Genomic DNA, 8,453 nt, shown 5'->3' on the forward strand with positions numbered 1-8,453 from the left:
ATGTGGTTGGTAAGCAAGCTACTTACCACACAGCCACTCCTGTGTGCATATATTCTATAATTATATACATAATTATAATTAGGTGTCAGCTAATTGCTTCACTACATACCGAATTTAGAAATAAGAGTTAAAAATTCCTTTTCTACTAAATTCTTAGTTAAAAATTCCTTTACATCATTATTATCGTCCTTTAGTTGCAACAGCAAAATTCCTGGGCCACCAGCATTTGCAATGATGTTATATGGTTGTATGTAGCTGTTCATAGTGAATGGAACTGTGGATTGGAACTTCATGGAAGGAGATTTAATCAACTAGTAATTGTTTTAAGTCCATTTTTTTTTATAGTTCATTTGGGAATGATCAGCCATCAAGAGGTAGCCCTAAATATACCTCCCAGACAGTAACACACTTTTCTACGTAGGCAAAATTAATTAATTAATTAATTTTACCCTTTTATTATTAACATATGTATATACATATGCATATATATATATACATATGTATATACATATCTCTCTATATATATACATATGTATATACTCCTATATATATATATATATATATATGTGTGTGTGAGTGTACATATAGATGCGTTTATGTATACAGTATTTATATATGTGTTTATACATACATACACACATAAAATCAATAGTTAATTGGCTAAGCTTTCAGAATTGAACTATACAAAGAGGTAAGAAGATAAGCTGAGATAGAAAAGATAAATGCATTTTGAAATAAAAATTACAAAACAAGAATACATAAAAATAAGGTATAAATATTTTTTTTTCTTTAATATTACTAATTTTCTAGTGCATGTTTTGTATTTTTGTTGTTGCTGTTGTTGCTTTTGTTGTTATTTAAGAAGTTTATAGATTAGTGGTAGATAAAAAGAAAGATGGAAAGAATGTGTCACTTGGATGCTTGCTGAAGAGTAATCAGACTTGTGTTGATTGACTGAAGGATTGACAGGGAATGAATATTGATATGAGTGATATTACTTTAAAGTTTAATACAGATTTTGAGCAGATAGTTGAAGTAGAAGTCAAAGGGTTATTTGCATCATTTTTTTCTTCTTTTTGCTGTTCTTTTTCTTTCTTTGTGTGTGTTCATTTTTGCTCTCTAGCAGTTTAAAAATACACGTTAATGCTGAATAGAGGATGGTCATTCAGATCAAAGTCATTTAATGAAAAAGGCAACCAGTTAAAAATCTGTGAACATCACACATACATAAATGCACACACACACACACACACAGACACATACACACACACACACACACAAATGCACATGCATGCTTGCATGCACAAACAAATACACAAACACATGCAGAGACTCTATGCAAATAGGATGAAGACCAGCATTGCATAATTGTTCTATTGAAGAAGACATTTGCATGGAATGCAGGAAATGTTGAAATAATGAAACAGTTATAATAGTTATATGAAAGTGAGACCAAAGATAGGTTTATTCAGAGGTCTCTTTAAACCTCTTCTTTGTTGATCTATTTTTAATAATGAACATTTATTAGTTGTTGACCTTTAAGTAACAAATAGACAGGGTTCTGTGGAATTAAGGTGACAAATTAATTTTCTGAATAGAGATAAAGGTTGAGAGATAAAGAGGGAAGAGAGAGAGGGGGGAGAAGGAGAGATTTAGGCCTCCTAGTATTATAATTAGTGTGTCTCCCTAATAAATATTTTGTTGCATTTCTTACGTGTTTTCTTTTTGTGAGTTGGTTAATAAATAAATGGATTGAAAAAAAAAACATGAAATAAAAAAATAGATGTAAATAAATTTCTTATAATCATCAAAAACAAAACAAAATTTAACTCATGATGATGACGTTAAATCAGACACACACCCACACTCAGGTTTCTTTTCAACTTTCAGGAATGAGAAAAAAAAAAGACAAAACAAAATAAAATCTTAAATAAATAAGTAAAAAAAAAAGAGAAAAAAATGGAAATTGTTATGGAAATATCATCGCTTCAAGAAGTTCAAACAGATTCCTGCTGAGTGGTGGTGAGTGGGAGTAAAAAAAAAAAAAAAAAAAAAAAAAAGAAAAACCAACAACAGAAACTGTGTCTCATCATTATTATCGTCCTTTAGTTCCAACAGCAAAATTCCTGGGCCACCAGCATTTGCAATGATGTTATATGGTTGTATGTAGCTGTTCATAGTGAATGGAACTAATGTAGACATCATATTGCACCAGAGCTGCCAAGTGTGGACTGGAACTTCATGGAAGGAGATTTAATCAACTAGTAATTGTTTTAAGTCCATTTTTATTTATAGTTCATTTGGGAATGGTCAGCCATCAAGAGGTGGCCCTAAATATACCATAGATACTTCTGTTTTACCATATACAGCAGAAACTGCAGGATATAGGGGAGTATTTGGCAGGCCACGGAAAGCAACACCTGAAAGCAAAATAAAAAAAATTTCAATAACAGCCTATATATATATATAAATAATAATAAAGGAGTTACAATATATATATATATATATATCACATATACACATGTGAAAGAGTGAGAAAGAGAGATCAAGGCACAGCTTTTCATTCATGCATGTTTGGTTAAAGAAAATATCTGTGGATCAGTTTAATATTGGGGCAGGTATAGTCTGGAACACTATGTTTAATTTGGTAGTGGGTACTAAAATGACACACTGTTCAAGGTTATTTAAAACAGTAGGTTGTGATTTTAGGGACGTCTGGCAACTACTTTTAGTAATATCTTTACTTCATAGATGGTAGGTTGTTGTTGTATAGCCCCCAGGTGGTATGCATATAGTTGACTGTATGACTAGGCACTACCCACAAATTTGTTTTAACAGTGTTATACAATGTCTCCTGTGAGTCTGAAGACCATATTCCATACTTTGATATGCAGTGATGAATCACGTGAGGTATTGTGTGACAGCCTGAAAATGTTACACTTATTTCACAATTTAGTAAATTTTTGTATGCCCACAGATTCCCTTGGTAGTCACAACAGCGATGAGCAAAGGAAGTAAACAATACTTGCTGTTGTCCACTTCAGAGCACAACAGTTGCTATTCCTCTGTAATTAGTCTGTTCCATGCAGAATCATGGCTGTTGTCATATTCTGATGACATCTGTGTGTGGAAGAAATATTTCTCTCATCACTAAACCAGCATTCAAGCCATGGTTAACCAGTTTTCTTTTCTGATTTACTATACTGAAAATTACTTAATCTCATATATTCAAGCATGTTTAAGAGCTGGCTGCAGCTTTGCAGGCCAAGTGATTGTGTGGAGTCTCCTTTATTGGCATGAACAGAAGCTTATATTATGGGTTGATTATAGTGTGGTAATTGGATGGATTAAGAAGAGTTGATTGACAGCTAGTGAGAAGTGGTTAGTTGTAATGTAGTAAGTTTTGGTCTTATGGCAACCAGATAACATTTTAGCCATTAGTACAAATCAGAGACAAGTAATCTCTCAAACCAATTTGGTTATATAAACAGAATACAAGCTAGTTCATCCTCCTTCTTTCTACTAACAAGACATCAACCACAGGAAGCAAAAGTTTCTCTTGGCATGAAATTCTTATTGTAGCTAGTCTCAAATAACAATAGACATTTAAGCTGAATGAGAAATCAAATTGCTATGTCTCAGCTTTTCATACCATGCATATCATTTTCATTTCTATTTACCTTGCCATGTATGACAATCAAAAGGATGTTTAACATTATTCCTACAACAGTGAATTCTACATTTGACTTTACAGACATGACTATATACTCTTTTACTTGTTCCAAACCATGTTAAAACATTTTCTACAACACATTTAAGCAAACCTTGCTTTTAATTATGTTGTAATTTGAAAGTTGAAGTTTTTTCTTTAATACACTACTGTCCAGTCTGAATCTATACTTCTCCAGCCTTTGGAAGAACACATACTGCTGGATTACTTTGACTTATACACTTGGTTGAAAGAGGTCTACAAATCTGGTGGCATACAGAAAATAAAAGAGAACTGTTATAACAGATTTATTGTTATCTCTACCCATCCCAATATTCTATGTTGATGACCCCCCCCCCCCAATTTGATCAAACAGCACAGTTTGTGTTTACAGGCACATTTTAATGTGATTAGCTATCATGTGTTTACAAGTTGTTCAATATTTTCTACATTTCTCTACATTAGTTACTTTGGCCTATTAACAGCCTTGTTTCAAATAACAGCTGCAAAATTTTCCAGATTTGCTTTCTAACTTAACTACCATCACCAGGATATCTCAAACAACACCTGTTTTTCAGCCAACTATAAGCTTAAACATATTCTCTTCTTAGCCTAATGGCCAGCTTTTTGGTTTCAGAAATTCTCAAGTGACATAATGTCTGATGTTTCACATCTCACTTATACTATTGGTTCACTTTGGCCAGAAATGGAGGAATATTTGTTTCATTATGATATCTGATAAGTTATTTCCTCTGTGCAGTAATTGAGATGGCTTACAGTCCCTTAACTGTTCTGAAATAGGAAATTGGTGTAACCTCTCATGGTCTGATGGGAAAGTGTTCTCTGAGTTTACTTCAGAATTCTGTTGCTTTCATTTAATAGTGGAATAATAAGACCATTCACTTCCTGCATTATTATATGAAAGACAACAACAACGATAACAAATTTTGAAATATAAGTAGGAAAAAAACCCTTCAAATGTACACTATCTATGCATGTAAATTATAAACAACAAAATAAAAAATAGTTTAAAAGATATTGTCAAACTTTGAGGGTATTTCCATACAGGCAGTAAAAATGACCATTGCACCTGTAGCATTAGGTAATGCCTTACCTTGTATGTGCATACAAATACATATGTACATGCTTAGATGTTGTTGGATCTAGCTATGAGTATCATTTGTTATTTTTATAATCTAATCATCATCATCATCATCATCGTTTAACGTCCGCTTTCCATGCTAGCATGGGTTGGACGATTTGACTGAGGACTGGTGAAACCGGATGGCAACACCAGGCTCCAATCTAATTTGGCAGAGTTTCTACAGCTGGATGCCCTTCCTAACGCCAACCACTCAGAGAGTGTAGTGGGTGCTTTTACGTGTCACCCACACGAAAACGTCCACGCTCGAAATGGTGTCTTTTATGTGCCACCCGCACAAGAGCCAGTCCAGGGGCACTGGCAACGAACTCGCTCGAAAACTGCATGGATAAACTAACATGGATAGAGAAATATATATACATGTGCAAGTCAACATGTAGAAAATACAACTATAAATCAGGATACAAAAGATAAATTTCAACTTATAGTTATGAGTGTACATTTGAATCACAAATACATGCTAAAGATTGAGTCAATAACTCAGGAAAAGCAGTGATGCATCGAATATCCACTGATATAGGTAGTACTGTAGTAAGTAGTCACCTGCATCAAGCTAGTATCCAGGACTAAATTACTCTGCACTTATGTTATGTGTATGTGCAGTTAAAATGAGAAGGGAGTGAATTGAATTGTAGCAAGGAGGTGTTGAATTGTAGCAATTGTATTTCTACAATACTAAATTGTAGAAAGGGGATGATAAAAAAGTGTTGGTGAAAGTAAAAGGCAACAGTTAAAAAGTTTCAGAGGCACTGATATAACATGACAAAATATTAGGTTACAGTGATTTGAATACTGGTTAATGCATAGTTTTTATGTTGAAATATGAATTTCAAGTTATTGCTTATATACACAAACAGTACTTAGACAGGATTCAAGAAATAGCTTAGAAGAATATTTATGCCCTTTTATATCCTGAGTTAGACCAACTCTGCTTTTATCTTTCCAGGGTCAATGAAATATCAATCAAGTATTGGGTATTGAGTTACACTATAGAATGCATTCTAGAATCACTGTATCATCTATATCAATCTGACTATCAGATGTCATGCACTGCTGGTTACAATGAGTTTCTAATTCTTTCTTGGTTGTGCTCCCCGCCTTTCCATCTTGGCCCAAATCATTTAATTAAATCATTTTCCCCATCATCATCATCATCATCATCATCATTTAACGTCCGCTTTCCATGCTAGCATGGGTTGGACGATTTGACTGAGGACTGGTGAAACGAGATGGCTACACCAGGCTCCAATCTGATTTGGCAGAGTTTCTACAGCTGGATGCCCTTCCTAACGCCAGAAACCTTCTGAGTGGCCTTTTCCAATCCCTTGGATGCCATTCAGGCACTGTATGGGTCCACCTGTTGTCTACAAACCTTGTGATATGTCCAACCCAGCAGAACTTGTACTTTCAGTTCTCTGTGATCACATCATTCATTCTGCTCTGTTCTCAAATTATCACTTTTCAGATATGTTCTCGCAATGATATACCTAGCACAGATCTTTCCATGGCCCTCTGCATTGTAGCCATGCATTGGTTTTCCCTCTTTGTAGTAGCCCACATCCCACTTGTGTATAGGAGCACACATATGATGGTGCCATTGAAGAGACTGGTATGTAAGTTTTTGTCCAGCTTTGCTTTGTGCACATCTTTTATTGAAGTCAACACTTTCCATCCTACCCTCCTCAAGATTTCAGCAGGCATGTTTCAGTACATATTCACTGTGTGCCCCAAGTAGATGTACTTCTTTATCTCCTCAATTTCTAGATACAGATAACAAAAAAACAGACAAGCTACCACTGTTTATTATATTTAATCTTTCCTACTATTGCAGTAGTAATTTATGTTTCTGTCAACTTTATTGCATTATACCACTCTATTTAAAAACAAATGTCAAATACATCTCACACATACTCTACTAAGCCAATGGTAGAGACTTGGCACATGGTTGACTGACTTGCTAGAAATAATAGCCAAATCTTCCTTAAATTATACCATACTATCTTTAAAAGGAATTCCACATAGATCAATGTAATCCGAGATACCATTTTTCACAAAAAAAAAAAAAAAAAGGAACAGTCATAAATTAAATATCTTTGATAAGAACACATAATCTGTAAATTTTCCAAGATTCCTCTTCTAAAATACTAGTCAAATTAATTCTCACCAAGCCCTCTACAACATTTCAAAATAATATTAACTGAACTAACTTGTGCAATGGTTCCAATCCTTCTAGGTTAGTGTGGTACAATGCAATAGCATGATAGAAGGAACAGGTGTGGTAGATCCTAGAAAAAATACAAAGATCGATCTATTGATCGATCTGTCTGTCTGTCTATCTATCTATCTTACTTATTTACAGACACACACACACATATATATTGGATCATCCCATAAATAATGTGGTTTTTTTCAATTGCATGAACTAAAAGTCGAAGTGGGACAGAAAAAACTACCTGCATCAACTTGCTATGAAAGCAGGTAGTAATTTTACCTTATTCTTATTCTGAGTGCAAGTTTTGAAAAGTGCAGTTCAATTTTAACAGTTATTTTTTCAAAGCTACAATGGAAGTGACAAAGGAGCATTTTTGGCATATTTTGCTTTATGAGTTCAATAAAGACAACAACACAATGGAAAGTGTGAGGAATATTAATGCAGTTTATGGGGATGGGACAATAAGCATCAACAATGGTTCCAGAAATTCTGAGCTGGAAACTACAGCTAGAAGACAAGCCTTGTCCTGGAAGATTTGTAGAACTTAACAAGGATGTCCGACAAAACTTGGTGGAACAAAGTCCCATTGTAACTGTTGTGGAACTAGCAGAGAATTTGATCATTCAACCATTCAGCAACACCTGTGTGCCATTGGAAAAGTCAGCAAATTGGGTTCTTTCCAAGTCTAATTGTGTGCAGAGAATGAATGTGTGCTCTTCTTTGCTGTCACATCTCACGAATGAACCTTTACTGGACTGAATAGTGATTGGTGACAAGAAATGTGTTCTCTATAAAAATGTCAAGCGCTGAAGACAGTGGGTAGGGAAAGGAGAAACACTGGCACCCCAGGCTAAAGAAGGTCTTCACCCATGTAAGGTGTTGTTATCTGTTAGGTGGGATATGAAAGGTTTAGTCCACTTTGAACTTTTAAACCGAAACCAAACGGTAACAAAGGAGATCTACTGCAAGCAGCTTGAGCGACTTAAGTCAACGCTAGAAGAAAAACAACCATCTTTGGTTTCAAGACGAAAAGTATTCTTCCATTAGGATAATGCTTGGCCACATGCAGTGAAGATGACATTCCAAAGGCTGGAGCAGTTTGAATATTCACCAGACATTGCCCCATCTGATTATCATTTATTCTACAGTCTACAAAATCATTTGGATGGAAAAAATATGAATTCTGTAGATGAGGTCAGAACAGTACTGGAGGAGCATTTTTTGTCATGGACAAGTGAAGTCTACCAGATATATGGAAGAGCATTGTAGAAAATGAAGGGGAGTATATTTTAGATTAAAAAAGACCTTTGTTTATCTTAATATTGAAAAATAAAAGAAGTATAAAAAAAAAAACTGCATTATTTAAGGGA

General features: G+C 34.5%; 1 long non-coding RNA gene across 1 annotated transcript in view; it reads right to left on the reverse strand.

The window, feature by feature from the left end:
- Positions 1 to 755: 755 nt before the first annotated feature.
- Positions 756 to 8,453, reverse strand: part of LOC128247325 (uncharacterized) — an 8,830-nt gene continuing 1,132 nt past the window's right edge. The window contains exon 2 of the long non-coding RNA XR_008263706.1: positions 756 to 2,420. This is a non-coding gene — a long non-coding RNA (uncharacterized LOC128247325). The remainder of the gene's footprint in view (positions 2,421 to 8,453) is intronic.

Source organism: Octopus bimaculoides, chromosome 3 (genome assembly GCF_001194135.2).
Source record: "Octopus bimaculoides isolate UCB-OBI-ISO-001 chromosome 3, ASM119413v2, whole genome shotgun sequence".
In the NCBI taxonomy this organism is placed as follows: Eukaryota; Metazoa; Mollusca; class Cephalopoda; order Octopoda; family Octopodidae; genus Octopus; species Octopus bimaculoides.